Source organism: Alosa alosa, chromosome 10 (assembly GCF_017589495.1).
Source record: "Alosa alosa isolate M-15738 ecotype Scorff River chromosome 10, AALO_Geno_1.1, whole genome shotgun sequence".
NCBI lineage: Eukaryota > Metazoa > Chordata > Actinopteri > Clupeiformes > Clupeidae > Alosa > Alosa alosa.
Genome location: NC_063198.1, coordinates 17176538 through 17194098, shown reverse-complemented (window position 1 = coordinate 17194098; position 17561 = coordinate 17176538). Strand labels below are relative to the sequence as shown.

Here is a 17561-nt window from a genome sequence, read left to right as displayed (position 1 = left end):
AACTGAGAAACGACGTCCGTGGATCACGGGGCTTCACCCGGGTCTATGTTCTTTCTGCTGCCCTAATGGTAAATAGATTAGCCTTTAACTCACTTTCAGCTGCTTGTCAAATGCCATTAGTTCCCAGTACAGGCTAGGCTGCAGCAGGCAGTGTGCTACGGGGGGATGGCAGTGGCCTCCAGTTCTCTATGACTCTGCGCGAAGGCCTGCCAGACAAGCAGGTAACTGCCTGGCTTTAGCCCCTCAAGGCAAGTTGTGAACTGTCACTCTGTCCTCGCCATTGGAGACATCTCCTTTTGTTCCTGACGGTCAAGGAGATGGTGACTGAGGCATTTTGTATTTACACTTGGAGACTACTCGAGGTTCTCTGTGAAAGCTGAAAAAAATGGCCTGTTCAGCTCCTCTTCTGACTTGTTTCAGCCTTCATCAACAATATTATGCACAAGAGGTAATGCATTTGTAATCAACATTTGCTTAGAAATATTTGGTTTACAACTTAAAGTATAAATGAATACAGTCTACTATCCAGTGTATTTTATAATCCAATCACCCATCCAATTTTGTTATCCAATCAAAATGTAAATGTAATTTTGACTGGGGAAATTGAAAGTAGTGATCAGTTTCTCCATTGGAACTCATAATTATGTGCTGGATCAGTCTATAGTCCGGTGGACAGCCCATAGAGCCCATGTAGTAGTTCAGTGGACAGAAAGGTGAACCCGGAAATGTTGAGTACACCAAAGTTTTATGATGGAAATATATAGTATGGGTTCCCAGCATACAGAAACTGTCGGATGCTAATTTGCATATGTTGGGCAATTTGTGTAATTGAGCTAATTAGCATAAATTAGCATAATAGCATATATTGATCATATTATAAGAGCTGCTTGGCCAAAATGGACAATGTTAGTATGTTTTTAGGGGTTACTGGAGATGTTGAGTCCATATCTGACATTTTCAGGTTTTAATTTCACTATTTAAACTTGGTTTGGTCACATTTTACTCTCATTAAATTTAGACAGATTTTTGGAGGATAGGGCTGTAGCGATACACAGTAGGGCTGTAACGATACACCAACCTAACAATTCGATTCGTATCACGATTTTTGACCCACGGTTTGATACAAACCTCGATTTTTCTTTTTTTGGAGACGGGGGCTAGACATTTTAATAGCCTACCTTAGAGTACCAGAGGATTACAATGTAATATATCTGTATTATTTTATATCCTGATATAAAAAGAGAGAATACTGAATGTCTGATATTTATGACAGCACACTTTATGTAGATTAGCCTATAGCTTAGGCCTACTATTTCTATTACAACTCTACCACATTCAGCTGTCTGGTTGAAGCCTGGAAATATTGTAAACAAAGTAGCATAGTTGGCTAGCTTATCCTAGTCTACTGATTGGACTGTTCAGTTTCCTCATGTGTGTTTAAGGTAATACTGTTCTCCTTGGGACAAGCCTTTTTGGGAAACATTGGTATTGAAATGATCATTCAGTTATCCCAGAATCCCCAGCCTTGGCATCGTTAGGAATCTCAAGCACAGTCCAGCACGCTGGCGTTGCACAGCTAACCCAACAAGCCATTGCCATCCTCGGCGCGGGCGTTCCCACATTCAGCAGGTGGGGTGCACACACCGCAAGAGCCCTACTCACCCTGGGGAACCACAACCACCAGCGGCCCAATGCGGGGCGTGCTAGCAGTCACCTGGTCTGTCGCCTCTCGTCCCCAGCTCCCTTCAGAGAACGCCCTCAGGTCGCACTTTCACAGTGTGCACCACCGCCGCGTTCCCCAACACCTGGCGGGGCCTAGCCTCCACTGCCACAGACTCCCCGGCGCTGAGCACCGTAACTGGCACTGCACCTCCGATGCTCCACTCCGTCGTCTCGCCAGTCGGGGCAGCAAACTCCAGTTCCATCGCAGCCGGACCACGCTGCACACAGCTACAGCTTCCGACGTTGGCGTCCCTCCTCTGCTGCCTTGTCGCAGAGCTGTCCTCCGCTGTTTCGGCCACTCCACACCGCCACGATCGCGCCAAGGCCTAGACCTTCTCTCTGGCTCGTGCCATCGGATTTCACACAACAAACTTTTTTCCCCCTTATTTTTCTAAAGAGCACCGCCGAACAGGCCGACTCGAACAGGCTCCGCCAACCGGCCCATCCTCAAGGCACCACCTCCTTGCCGCTCCACCTCTGCTCTGCTCCCGCCCGCCAGGGCCACCGCCAACTCCAGCCTAAAGCTGTCCGGCGGGGGCAGGGGCTCAAGGTCTTCTCTCGGTGAAGTCAGCACCCAGGCCAGCGTCACTACCTTATTTTCCAAGGCCGCTTCCTCAGACCGCTCTCCCAATCGCGTGAAGTCCTTCTCCGCCGTGGCCACTGCATCAAAACCCTCTTCAGGCAAGCATTTCTCCCGTAGCTAGGCCCAGGCGACGGCTGATCTCCTCCTGCGGCTCTACTGAAGGCCTCTGTAAGCTTTTTAGTACCCCTTACAAGGGTTCTCTTCGGATCCTTTTGCTTGGGCCTCCACCTAGTGGTGAGGATGGACGGATTATGAACTTTCGGGCCCCTGGGCCCAGATGTATTAAGGGCCCCCCATTAATTGAGCGTCAGCAAGACCAAAGAGATTGTTGTTGACTTCGGAGAGGTCACACCCAACACCTGCCACTGACCATCGGCGGTTGCTGTGGTGGAAGAGCGAGCAGCACCAAATTCCTGGGGGGTGCACATCAGCGAAGACCTCTCCTGGACCACCAACACTGCATCACTGGCGAAGAGAGCTCAGCGCCTGTACTTCCTGCGGGAAACTCAGGCGAGCAAGTGCTCCACCAGCCATCATGACCACATTCTACCGAGGCACCATTGAGAGCATCCTCTCCAGCTGTATCGCTGTGTGGGGGCGAAGCTGCACTGAATACAACAGGAAAGCCCTGCAGCGCATAGTGAACACAGCTGGAAGGATCATTGGTGCTTCCTCCCCTCCCTGAAGGACATTTACACCACCCACCTCACCCTTAGAAGGCGACCAAAATTGTGAGTGATGCAAGTCACCCAGCTCACAATCTGTTTGATCTACTGCCCTCTGGGAAGAGGTACAGAAGCCTCGCTCCCAGACTTCCAGACTCACCAACAGCTTCATACACCAAGCTGTAAGGATGCTGAACTCTCTCCCTCCTCCCCCCTCCACCCTCAGCTACATAACATCCTGGACATTGGACCCACAATGGCCGCCTGCACTACTCCACTTGCACACTTGTACACTTTACAACTTGGTGTTGTTGTCCTGAAAACACAACACTTCTGCTGCTCTTACATAACTTGCACCACTATGCCACTTTCTTCATTACTCAGGTCAAACAGAACTACCCAAGCCTCTTATTGGCCTGACTTTTGCACTAGTTTTTTATTGACTGTCTATGCACAATTTCAACAAAATTTTGCTGCTCTTATTTTTTCATTATTATATGTGCCCTCTTATTTACTTATTTACTTACTTTTTTGTTTACTTGAATGTTATGTTTGTCTGTGGACTTAAAATTGGTAAAATATGTCTTGTCTTCACCGTGGGATAGTGAGAAACGTAATTTCGATCTCTTTGTATGTCTGGAACATGTGAAGAAATTGACAATAAAGCTGACTTTGACTTTGAATTGTCGCATATGTGGAAGGGGGGTTTGGAGGTCCTTCCTCAGAAATGTTTTCATTTGTTTGATGTGATTTCCTGTATTCTGGTGCATTTTGGGGATGGCCAGTACTAAATTCAATCAGATTCATAGCCTACATCCTAATGTGTTGATATTGAGGCAATGATTTTATGCAAAGGCTTGGGCTTCAGGGCCCCCTGACCCCTTGGGCCCCTGGGCCGGGCCCGGTAGGCCTGTGCAGTAATTCATCCCTGGCGGTGAGGTCTCCCACTCCCGGCTCCTCCAGCACTGAAGACACTGTCTCCTACAGAATGCAACTTGCTCCTCCATGGAAAACGTTCCCATCTACAGGTGGTGCTTTGGAAAGCAGCAGACCGTCCTGATCCACCGGCTGTGGATATAACCGCGTTTGGAGGGAGTTAGAAGACAGGTATGAAGAAAGGAGAGGAACTTGCCCACCCTCGATTCAAGTCCTGTTGCTCCTCCTGATTTGTTAGATGTTATCAGCTGTAACTGCAAAGCTGGGTTAAAACTGTGTAACCATGTATCTGGAAAGTGCAGCTGCAGGCCTGGCCTGTACTAATTATTGTTTCTCAAAGGCAGTGATGTTACATGTGGCAATATATTTACACAGCAAAAACAGCAGAAGGACAGGGATGAAGAGTCTGGAGAAGATGGCGACAGGACAACGGATGAGGACAGTGAGGAGTAGTAGAGACTAGTTCTTCCCTTTGTTACTCAATTGTGAGTCACAGCAGAGGGCCAGTGAATAGCTTTTTCCAAAATGATTGTGGAATTCAGAAATAACTTGAGGATCCAAATTATTCCTAAACACTGAACATTTTTATCCTCCAAAAATCCGTCTAAATCACCCCCAAAAACTCAGCAAAATCAGCTTAATGAGAGTAAAAACGTGACCAAACCAAGTTTAAATAGTGATTTTAAATCTTGCAAATGTCCAGTAACCCCTAAAAACATACTAACATTGTCCATTTTGGCCAAGCAGCTCTTATAATATGATCAATATAGGCTATTATGCTAATTTATGCTAATTAGCTCAATTACACAAATTTCCCAACATATGCAAATTAGCATCCGGCAGTTTCTGCATGCTGGGAACCCATACTATATATTTCCATCATAAAACTTTGGTGTACTCAACATTTCCGGGTTCACCTTTCTGTCCACTGGACTACTACAGTATGTCATAAGAAAAATGGGTGAGTGCTGGAATAGTGTTTTTATTTCAGAAGCACGTTTTATTGAAGCACAACAACATCAACACCTGTAATAGATGTTTTAAAAAGCTTTTGTGATCTAAGAGTTCTAAAAGCGGAATGATTTGGAGAGTAGGCTAGGCATGTCAGCCGGATGGTTTTTGAACCAGAGGTTTTCATGTTGCAAATTATATTCATTAATCACTTTATATTTGGAGAGTATGACTCAGACATGACAGACTTGTTAACAAGGAAGTGTTATTTTCAGGGCGGGGTTCTCTTCATAGCCATGCTGTTCTGTCGATTTCAAGCTGCATGTTTAATAATTTTTATAAGTGACGGCAGTGAAGGCAGAGCTGACAACATTTCTGCTAACTAGGAATACTCGATTGTCAGTCCTCATACATCATGATGCTTAGTTCAGAGGGGCAGATGTACATACCTTGGAGAGCGTAGGGCACACAGCAACCTGGCCGGTCTGCTGAAAGCACTTGCGCTCTTTTGATTTCATGTAGAATGTACTAAATCTGCGGCTAATCCCTAATCCCGTAATCAACAGGTCTGGTGGATTTGCATGATAACGCAGTTGGGTGAAATCATGGACCTGTCAACCAACCGGAAAGGAAACAACAGTTTAGCAATCAGAAAGCAGATATGCATGGTAACAAGGTTTGATCAAACAGAAGGGTAAAAGCGGAGGAATGCTGCACCACACAAAATTCCCACTTTTCCGAAGACCCTCCCATGAATGTAAATGCATAATTCGGAAAGGTGTAACAGGCCATTCCTCGCTCTCGGCTGACAGGTTGTGGTTTGAGCCATGCTTGTCAGCATATACTTTATCATGTTTGTAAGGTCCAGCAACGGAATTATAGCCTACCTATAACATATGCCATTCAGAGTATTTTAATAACATCCACCATGCACATCTACTCTATCTATCTTATTTCTCTATAACAGTGGGATTTAAAGCAACTCTCAGCACAATATCATTCAGGCCTACCTTGTGCAAATATAAAACTCATGCGACTTTAAAATGTATCCATGTGGTAACGAAGCTGGTTTGTGATGTGTGTGTGTGTGTCTTTAGTTAGGAAATGATAAGGAAAGCTAAGCCTGTGTGTGTGTCTGACACACAGCAACCACTGCAACCATATTTTGAGTTTTGCGCATGGATTTCTTGTGCTTCTCACTAGAATAAACAACAGAGAACTACAGAGAGAGGAGAGACAGCGGTTGGTTCTGCAGGTGGAGAGAGAAAGAACAACAGGGTGGGGGCAGCAGGCAGACCTCTGCCTTCCAACTGCAGTGAATCAATAATAAACAACACAGCATAAGGTGTATAATTCCATTTATTTCAAACTCTATTTATTTATAACTCTATGAAACACTTCAAGACAACTCAGTGATCAGACAGAATGAGTGTATGGCCACAATGTATTGCTTTAGTCTGATCAATCAGACGTTGCCGTCTGTGGAGATAGCATCCTCATCTGTTGTTTATCGACAGCAAAGTACCTTCAATGGGATTATTAGTGCACTGAGGAGACAGGGAGAATAAGCATGGCAAATGACTGCAGTTGAGTCTGAACCTGACTGATGACCATACGGCTGGGAGCAATGCCAGGGCCTAAGGATTAGCTGGGGCTCACGGGTATCATCAGCCTCCAGCCAGCAGGTCCTCACTAGTTTCTCAGGCAACTGGAGCTGCTGTGGCTTTGGGAGGAGAGAGGTCTGTGAGCTGCTGCAGTGGTGCAGCTCCATGCTGCTGCTGCTGCTGCTGACGAAAACACTGCTGACCTCGCTCACCAAGTTCCTGTGTTCTCAGGCCGACTCAGTCAGTGGAAGTGACCACAGTGGACCAGTGAATACCAGACTGTTACATTTCAGAGTTTAGTTTAGTTAAGGGTGTATATGAATCCAATACCATTTATGTCAATTAATACATATGTTTGTATATATGAAATATATATATGAAAATTCCTGGCATAGAGGGATGACACATCATTGTCATCACTGATCCAGTAGATATGCAGGCTTTGCCATTTTTACATAAATGTTCTCACAGAGGTGTTCAGACATTTTTTTTTACATTTAGTACATGCCAGTCTAGAGTACATATTTTATGGTATGCTGTATGTCACTATGCTTGTAGTGATGGATAGGTTAACGATTATATCATTGTATAATGATATTCCATAGTTTCCATAGTGTAGTGGTTATCACGTTCGCCTCACACGCGAAAGGTCCCCAGTTTCCCCAGGTCCCCGGAACTGGGTGGAAACAAATTCTTGGGGCAGCCGTGGCCTACTGGTTAGCACTTCGGACCTGCAACTGGAGGGTTGCCGGTTCGAACCCTGACCAGTAGACACGGCTGAAGTGCCCTTGAGCAAGGCACCTAACCCCTCATATATAATGTGCTCCCCGAGTGCCGCTGTTGATGCAGGCAGCTCACTGCGCCGGGATTAGTGTGTGCTTCACCTCACTGTGTGCTGTGTGTGTTTCACTAATTCACGGATTGGGATAGATGCATAGACCAAATTTCCCTCACGGGATCAAAAGAGTATATATACATATATATATATATATATATATATACTTGTAAGAGTGGATTAGAGAAATGTCAAAACCAACAGAGAACATTATTAGAACATGTAAATTATTAGAAGGCTCTTACAGAAGATGGTGGATATCCAATTATTTCAATATTCCACTAATTTCTAATTATTCCACTTGCCTGCTGTTGAACTGTGGCTGACTTGTCAGGTCTGAGAAAACTGCCCGCACTGTGCCAATAAAATGTCCACTCTTGCTGTGAAAAGTCTGGTGAACTCAGATTGGACTTTCTCATTTTACCGATTGGCTTTTTCGATCGCTTCCACCCCTCTGGCTTTGGCACACCATGTCTGCTTTCCTTTCAGCCAGGTTTTTTCTCATGGCTACATGAAATGGCCTTATCTCTTCCGCCTTCTGGGAACCTTCATAGTTTAATCATTCACAGCAAAGAGAATTTATTCCAACCAAGGCAGATATATCTTTGAGCAAAGGGATGGGTTTTTTTCCATATATACATACCTGTTGCGTGAGGGAAAAAAATATGTTCAGAGCTGATACAAAGGTATGGGATAGCTGAACAAATACGACATGTGCTTTTTTATTGTTAATGTGCTCTTCACTAAATGCCTCTGAAAGAACTGGTGCTAACAGCAGGAATTTTCTCTGTCTTTTTCTCTCAAAAATGAGAATCAAAACAAAGGAATGTGAACTTGAATGTGTCTCTTTGAAGACACATTCAACATGTGCACAGAATATCTTCAATACAGCACCACCAAATCAAAGCTTTACAAACTGAAAAGAAACATGTCTTCGTATTTAGCTGAAGGACAAAACGTGTACTCAGAACTATCTAGTTCATTGTGGGGGCCATTAAAGACATACAGTGAGCTATAGGATATATTCCCATGTAACATCACAGCCAAGGTCTAAACATCACTAAACAGTCATCTGAGCCCATCATAGAGACAGAGACCAGTGGGTATGTGGAGGGGCTGTGCTCCCAAAGCCTCTGAAGCAAGTGACAGCTTCCCGATACTGTGGTCATTGAGGGGTGCATCCGAGACAGCGATGGCATCTTTTCTTACCCCTCAGCTTCATCTTGTTTTGATTCTGTGTGGTTTTACTGTAGGTGTGGAGGATGTGGCCTTTTCTGCAATTTGTAATGTGTAGATATTGAAGTTGTTCTTACATTTAAAATGTGCATGTATGCACTTGTTGCATCCTACATGTTAACTGTTTTATGTTCAAACTCTAAACTGACCTAAAGTACAGTTTGTAATATAATACATTTATGCAAAATGTACATTGTACAAATCAACTAACCCCATCTAAAATTATGTTGGTCACTGTCAACCAAATATAAATGTTTTTTCCGCTATTGTATGTGGTGCAAAAGTAAGGAGTAAACTAGTGCATTACTTGAAAAGTACATCTTTTTATATGTATATATGTTTTATATATCATAGTGTTATATCTTACTCTTGTAAATCGTACTGCATTTTCCAGAATAGTACTGAAACTGCCAACACATTTGTGTCAAATGATTTTTTTTTTAAATGGACACTTAACAGGACCTTGAGGTTGACAGAGCATACAGATTTGCTTCATGCTGAAATTCCCATGTTCCCTTTGACATGTGTAGGGACCTGCTGAGGGATCTGGAGTGAGTGGGCGCTCAGAGTAGGCATGTGTGTCTAATGGCAGCAGGGATGAAAATGACCATGACCAGAGGCCTAAGCACTCTCTAAATGCTGAACTGCAGGGGTACCGCTATGATCTAAGCCTGCTGTGCCACCCAAGACCATTGCCAGATTGATTGCCAATGGCAAAGCCTTGTTTACATAATGTAGATATTGACAATTGCATCCAAACTACTTAACAGGTATCCCCAGTGCCCTCTCAGAATACTGAGGGGGAATGGCTATGTCTGCGTCGCTTCACATGCATCTTTAGAATGTGAAAACCATTTAAATGCACATTTCCAAGCATACCTCCAAGCATACCACCTAAAGTGGTTTTCAGCACGCACAAAAAAGAAGCTGAGTGCATCCCTTTTCTCTCCCTTGCTCTGTGGCTTCCACTCCGAGCCTACAGATGAACTGATGCCTGCTGCTGCAGACTCCCTGTGAGCTGAAATGCTGCTGCTGCTGCTACTGAGAAATAGTCACACTGTATTAATATTGCAGGGATGTGAAGTACTTACGCATTTACAAGTGTATGTTAATTGGAGATATTAATTATGTGTGAACTCTGAACTTTCAAAGGAGAGACCTCTAGGTTTTACTCTTTTTTTTTGTTCATCGGTAATGTCACTGCGTCCTCTGACACTGGCTTAATGGCCGATGATGGACAGAGAGCCCGGTGCACCGGAGCCTTATCCTTTGCCCACCACTAATGAGCATAATTAAGCAGGTGGCAGTCTCCCCTGCTAATACCTTACCCACAGAGTTGTGGGTCACAGAGTTGTGTAAAAACACTTTTAATAATAAATGTCCATCACCATCATAAATAATTTACAAAGCGTCACTGAATAATTGCTAATGTTCTTCCGTTATTTCCCTTGCGCTTGGCTGACCTCGAGAAAATGTAGCTTCGTGACAACCCCGCAAACTACACACTAAATTGATGTGAGATCATTTGACACAACATAGAATTTGATTGCTATTTTTCCATTTGACTCCAATCCGTTTGACAGGTAAGATAAGAACATTTAGAACAATTGTGGTTGCATGTTCAAATACAGAATACTCAAAAATTCCTGGAAATTGATGAAATCAGCAATAGATGAAATCAGCATTTTTCAATCTTAGTGTCATCGGGCCCCTTCAAAAAATGCAGTTTCTTTATACATTGCACTGCAAGGCCAAAATCAATACTGTCTTAAACAGTGAAATACATCAAGAGTTAGTGGTGGAACCAGGGGGGCTCTCTCAAGAAGACAAATGTGTGCCCCTTGACTATTTTAATCAACACTTAATCTATCAACCAGATATTTTCGCCGCTGTTAGCTATACTGCAGATTCAAGATGAATGCTGTAAAATGTATATGTCAGATGATTTTGACATGCTGAAGTGAACAGAGGTAAAATATGCAGTGAAGTATAGTCAGATTTGGATTGGAACACTGTCATCCACCCCTCAGCACATAAGCTGTACTGGAGTGTACGACTTCTTTAGTACAGACAGATGTCTGCCATGGAAGAGGAATTGTTAGCACGAGGTTGCTTAGGAACATAGTGCTCGCCATAAACTGACAGCTTTATTGTTTTGTAATATCCTTGAGTTTTGTAGTGAAGGCCATACCATATGGAAATCCAAAGCCAGAGAGCCTCTACTGTGGTCTCCACGGAGTGATAATGTTGAGGTTTTTAAATTAAATCTGACTGTGCTATGCATTCTGCTCATTCACAAGAGGGCAGCATAGCAGTTCACGTTCCTGGTCATTGCCTCTGTTCAGGATTTGCTCATAATCCTCTGGTTTTTAATACATGCAACAACATGCTCAGCCAAACATAATTATCACCAAATCGGTTTCTTAAGACAACCCACCAAAGAAAAACCATTAACATGATAAATTATATTTACAAGTTTATAGCAGTAAGTAGCATGGCCACTGTAGCAAAATATGTAATTATTTCAGTGCACACATTTATCATATAATTATTCATCGTTTGCTTCTTGATATGACACTGCCCTTAAAGATATTTTCCATCTGCTTTTCCCTATTTGGGACTTGTAAGCAGAGGAGATAATTCCTGCATGATTGCATCCTAAATTATTATTTCACTCTAGCAGCCGATTATCTGTTGCCTTGTTATATTTCTCTATCAGCTTCAATAGATGTATCTCACCACACAAAGCCCATTCTCTAGAACTCTAAATGATAATGGATAGAGGTAGGTGACAGCACAAAAGGGTCAGCAGCTGCTATTTGCCATCATGACATGAATTGCAAAACAAGGATAATGAAGAATCAAAGTCAGACTGCAGAAATGTATGAGAGTCATCCCATTAGCAAGCTCCCATCCCTCTCCCCACTCTCCCTCTCTAGTCCACCAGGGCATCATTAATTTACATTTGCCACATCTTATGCTGACATCAGCACACTGCTCATTTTATTTTGGAGGCTGTGAGATTGCAGGCATTTAGACTCTATCCAACATGTTGTTGGCCCACAGCATTGCCCTGATGCCCCCAAAGCCAATACCAACGTGTGCAATCAACACCCAAAGAACAGGAAATCCTGTTAAGGCAACACCACAGATGGTGAGTGGTGGCTCTGTTGTCATAAAGCATCTCTGGATGGGCCTTTGCTTCGCAGACACAGTGTCTGAAGTCATTTTCGCAGTACAGACAGTTGTTCAAATCACAGTGCATCTAGACTAGAGCACCCTACAGAGGCCCTGGGTTAGATACCTTGGAAGTGTGTGGCCAACAAATCAATAGGGAAGCAGCCTGGGCTTTTGCCAGCTTCAAGCTCCTTTGCTCTCAGTAATCACAGGCCTGAACAATGGCCTGATTGGAAAGGACTGCTTCCGCGTGGAGCGTCTGGCCGTCCGGCAGACGGCAAACTTGACTGTGGCTCGCCTAATATAGCCCTGGAACTTTTCCAGTCACCGCAGAGATACCGAGGTCGGCTTCTCATCCTTAATTATGGGTTACTGTGACAGAGGTCGGCAAGGCTAATCACTAGAACAAATGGATCTGCTAAAGCACTGGCGAGCACTGGCGTAGCACATATGGCTGTGAATATTTTTTAAACAGTCTTAAGTGCTGATCTTTGCAAAGTTTAGTCATTTGCATAGAAGTTTCTACCTCTTTGCAAGAAAGGCTTTTACACTTACTCCTGCAGACTAAACCGACCTCACACACAGAGGTGGCCTGTAAGTGCATTAATTTGCCTGAAGCTACATTAATTTATTGAGTCTAGAACGCCATTGAACACCAGTCGCAGCTCATTAACGTTGACGTATTTTTCAAAGTAATCCTGTTTTCATTCTTTATCCCACCATTACTTTTTGAAAGCACGACAGTAAGCTGGCACCAGCTGAGAGGCCTCCTGGTTCCTGTGTGCACTGGCCTCAGATGTGCCAAGGTAACATCAGCTGCCAACTGAGCTGAGAACAGCACGGACCACATGAGACAGACGCCGCTCAGGAAGCGGCAGGTAGAGCACCGTTAGCGACTGGCATGCATGATTTACACGCCGGACGGAGGGCCTCGCTCGCTTTCTCAATATGAGACAAACATTACTGGCCGTTGCCTACTGAGCCACTGCATGTTGGAAGTTTTAAAGGTCAGCAGTGAGTGATGAGGATGCGGTGAAATCCTTGGCGGTATGCCTGCCGCATTTCCAGTCTCTCTCAAACTTCTTAGACAGGGTCTCATTTATGTCGGGAAAGAAAATCACAGCACTGTTCACAATGAATACATTATAATGTATTATAAATGACTTACACACTGTGATTTCTGTATATGAATTAATCATGTGAGTTTGAGGCACCGTTTCAAACTTGTTTAATCAGTTCCAGGGCTTCATTCAAGTGCAACATTTATGAACACTTCAAGGGATTAATAACACAAAATTAGAAGATTTCAGGTCACTCCCTCCTCTAAGGTAATGGGGGAATGGGGTAGAGGAGTGCAGCCAAAAAAACTAAAAGGTTTCAGTGTCTTAGTTTCCCTCTTTGAGTGCAAGTGTGATGGAGCAAAAAGACAGCGAAAAGACAGCGGGGGGAAAAAAGCAGGATCTCTTGTCAAGGAGCACATTTCAGTGGATGCCATTGGGGATGGGAAAGGTCTGAGATAATGCATGAGATTAAACCTAACCAGTGACTCAATGAGTGAGTGAGATATAGCAATTGGGTGTGAGGGGTGAGACAGAAAGACTTAAAAAAAAGGGTAAAGGAGGAGGAAGAGTGAGAGTGAGATAGTGAGAGCAAAAATAAGCCGGAGAAAGAGAAAATGAGTGCACATTCGTTAAGTGTCTTGTTTCATCATACCCGATGCTATGCATTCACCACCAGACACATTCTACCCCTGACACCCTAAGACCATTCTCATTTTCACACCAACCGTTGATTGGTCATCTGGAGATGTTGCAATAGAAGTGTCAAGGCTGGTTTGCAAACAGAATTAAACTGAAGCTAGGCAAATTATACGTGCTGCTATTTCAGATCGCTGCCCACGCAATACAACAACCAATTTCAGACAAAACATATTACATATTATATATCAATATGGTTATGGTTATGGTTATGGATTTAGCAGACGCCTTTGTCCAAAGCGACACATAAATACAAAAAAACATAATAATATTTAAAATTGAACAGGGAAAATATTAGAATGTAGGTCAAATATAATAAGGATTATATAACTAGATGTACCGCATAGCGGTACAAAATATGACCGCCGCTCAGTCCTGTCCAGCTGTTCCGCGAAAATAAATCACACTTCAATTTGTCTCCATATTTTACTCCATCCCCCACTCTTGAAACTTTTGTGTATGCTTGTTTGGCATGCCTGAGTGTGTGTGTGCGGCTGCACAGAAAGTAGCCTACTGGTGCTGAAAAAGGTGAATAGATTGTAGAATAGCCAAAGAAGATGTAGCATTGTTATAAAACCTTTAAAATCTCTAAACAATCACAAGTAGGGCAGTTAATCACAGTTCATCCATTGCAACTGGATTGATGAAAGGTCACTTACACCTGTAGGCTACATTGTATTTGGGAAAAGCAAAAGGTATCAGCATAATGTTATTTATTTTTTTTTTTTTTTTTTTAATGTATTTTTAAACAAAAACATCTCTGTCAGTTCCATGTCGTTTTCAACAGCTATCAAAAACAAAGGTCATTTTTGGATGGATGGATTTTTTGTGAATGTTTCTTCTTCTACATAAGATTTTAGTCATCTTTAGTTCATGTAATACTTTATTGTCAATGCACAAATTAAGTAACAGTAGTCTGAAACGTTATTGTTAATGCACAAATTAAGTAACAGTAGCCTAGTCTGAAACGAAATGCTGTTTTACATCTAACCAGTGGTGCAAATAACTGACATGTCCAAATGGGCCTTGATGAAATGCGCCGCTAGACTGTTCATACACATTTTATCGGGCCAAAGTTGAAGAAACTTTGTCCGTTATTGTTAGTGCAAATATAGGCTGATTCATGTTCCCTTGCATTGTTTAACTGAGGTCCATGGCTAGTCTGGCTTTCATCAGACCAAGCTCAATCTTTTAAGAAATCAAAAAATAAATAGCGGGCAGATCAGGCTGGGTTCACCCAGCCTAGTCCATAGGCACCCGATTTTGTTTAATTTTCCGATTGAGATATACACGCTCTGGCTATTCTAAATGCAAAAATGCATCAGGGAGTTATGACAAAACGGTAACTAACAAACTAGATCCTAATAGAAAGCTGTTAGCTTCCCTAAGCTACAGGTAGGATTATAAGGTAGGCCTATTTACAACATAAATTGTCAATAGGCTATGCTGGCGACACAAATAAAATCTCCTTTGGAAACCTTACAGGATCAAGCGGACTTAAACTGTCATATCGTGGCGAAAAGTTGTAATAACATTCACGCAGCTCCATGAGTCAAGGAAAGCGCGAATGAAGTAGCCACTTCTAAATGGTACCCACTACACAGTAGCTTAAGGTGTTTTGCTAAAGCAGCCATAATGAAATGAAGGTGTCATTGTTTGGATCCTTCACACACACGTGGTTTTTAATTTCACAGACTACAACTACCAAGCTGTAATCAAAGCACGCACACCCTGCACGCACTTAAAACAAAATAAACAGGCGTCTCAGTCTCACGCATGTATAGGCAAAACTGTATCAGACCGGTGTAACGTTGGTAAATCTTCCATTGCACAGAATGATTTTGTAGCACGTGCAATAAATGACAGTCGAAAGATACAAACAGTGCTGCTATACATTTGCTATTGGACTGAACCGCAAAAAAAAAAAACAGTTTTTCCTAAATAACTACCTGAACCGTGGCACTGAGGATGAAGAATCTTTTATGGTATGTTGGTCTCAAGGGCCCACATCAACCTGGCTCATAATCACTCATTTGTGATTTGCACCCCCACCCCCGGTAAAAAATGAAAATGCAATATTATTCTGCTTTAATCGCCCCTATCTTCAGTTAAGATGTTCAGAACTGCACCAAATTTTATGTGTATGATTGACCTGGCATTTTCTGGGGGTATGCCAAGTTTAGTAGAATTTCATCCATGGGGGTCTAAAAAATTAGGTTATGTGTACATTTAGTGACTGTACACTCATTGGCCTGTAAATGGCGGTGCACACATATACACATGCACACACAGGCATCCACATACTATCGGTATTAGAACGGCCCGATAATGTAATTACAAATTCAGTAGGATTAAAAGAAAGCCAAAATAAATATTCATCATCATCATCATGGCTGCATTTTCAGTATTGGCGAGAAGTAGTCGTTTGTCCACTAGATGGCGATCGTTGCAGTGAGGCGTAATTTTGTTGGAAGTTAAAAGTGGGTTGGAAAAAACAATGGATGCTTCCTACAAGGACTGTAATTTACCGCAGCTTAACATCTAATAAGGATAGGACGATGTTCACATGAAGTGTAATTCCCATTTCTTCTTGAAGCCAAAGTAAATCTGAGGATGTTTATCGGACATGCTTGGTTTTACTGCAGGCAATGCGTTAATCTTGTAATATCAATAAGGACCTAGGTAATGTTACCGTTAGCGTTGGTTGAGTGATGGAGGCATTTGATTGATTGCATTTGTAGAAAACTATAAATGCGGTTATACCAAGCAAATGTATAGCAGCACTGTTTGTATCTTCGACTGTCATTTATTGCACGTGCTACAAAATCATTCTGTGCAATGGAAGATTTACCAACGTTACAATCGGTCTGATACAGTTTTGCCTATACATGCGTGAGACTGAGACGCCTGTTTATTTTGTTTTAAGTCGTGCAGGGTGTCGCGAGGGGAATCGATGTGCTTTGATTACAGCTTGGTAGTTGTAGTCTGTGAAATTAAAACCACGCGTGTGTGAAGTATCCAAACAATGACACCTTCATTTCATTATGGCTGCTTTAGCAAAACACCTTAAGCTACTGTGTAGTGGGTCCCATTTAGAAGTGGCTACTTCATTCGCTTTCCTTGACTCATGGAGCTGCGTGAATGTTATTACAACTTTTAGCCCGCGATATGACAGTTTAAGTCCCGCTTGATACTGTAAGGTTTCCAAAGGAGATTTTTATTTGTGTCGCAGCATAGCCTATTGACAATTTATGTTGTAAATAGGCCTACCTTATAATCCTACCTGTAGCTTAGGGAAGCTAACAGCTTTCTATTAGGATATAGTTTGTTAGTTACCGTTTTGTCATAACTCCCTGATGCATTTTTGCATTTAGAATAGCCAGAGCGTGTATATCTCAATCGGAAAATTAAAACAAAATCGGGTGCCTATGGACTAGGGCTGGGTGAACCCAGCCTGATCTGCCCAGCTATTTATTTTTTGATTTCTTAAAAGATTGAGCTTGGTCTGATGAAAGCCAGACTAGCCATGGACCTCAGTTAAACAATGCAAGGGAACATGAATCAGCCTATATTTGCACTAACAATAACGGACAAAAGCTCTTCAACTTTGGCCCGATAAAATGTGTATGAACAGTCTAGCGGCGCATTTCATCAAGGCCCATTTGGACATGTCAGTTATTTTACCACTGGTTAGATGTAAAAACAGCATTTCGTTTTTCAGACTAGGCTACTGTTACTTAATTTGTGCATTAACAATAACGTTTCAGACTACTGTTACTTAATTTGTGCATTGACAATAAAAGTATTACATGAACTAAAGATGACTAAAATCTTATGTAGAAGAAGAAACATTCACAAAAATCCATCCATCCAAAATGACCTTTGTTTTTGATAGCTGTTGAAAACGACATGGAACTGACAGAGATGTTTTTGTTTAAAAATACATTAAAAAAATTTTTTTAAAAAAATAAATAACATTATGCTGATACCTTTTGCTTTTCCCAAATACAATGTAGCCTACAGGTGTAAGTGACCTTTCATCAATCCAGTTGCAATGGATGAACTGTGATGAACTGCCCTACTTGTGATTGTTTA

At 42.5% G+C, this 17561-nt stretch overlaps 1 protein-coding gene and 1 non-coding gene across 4 annotated transcripts in view; both read left to right on the top strand.

Annotated features, from left to right (window-relative positions):
- Positions 1 to 17561, top strand: part of LOC125302265 (metabotropic glutamate receptor 4-like) — a 198764-nt gene that overhangs the window by 73954 nt on the left and 107249 nt on the right. The window lies entirely within an intron of this gene.
- Positions 7066 to 7150, top strand: trnav-cac. The gene has a single exon. It is a non-coding gene; the product is annotated as a tRNA-Val (tRNA).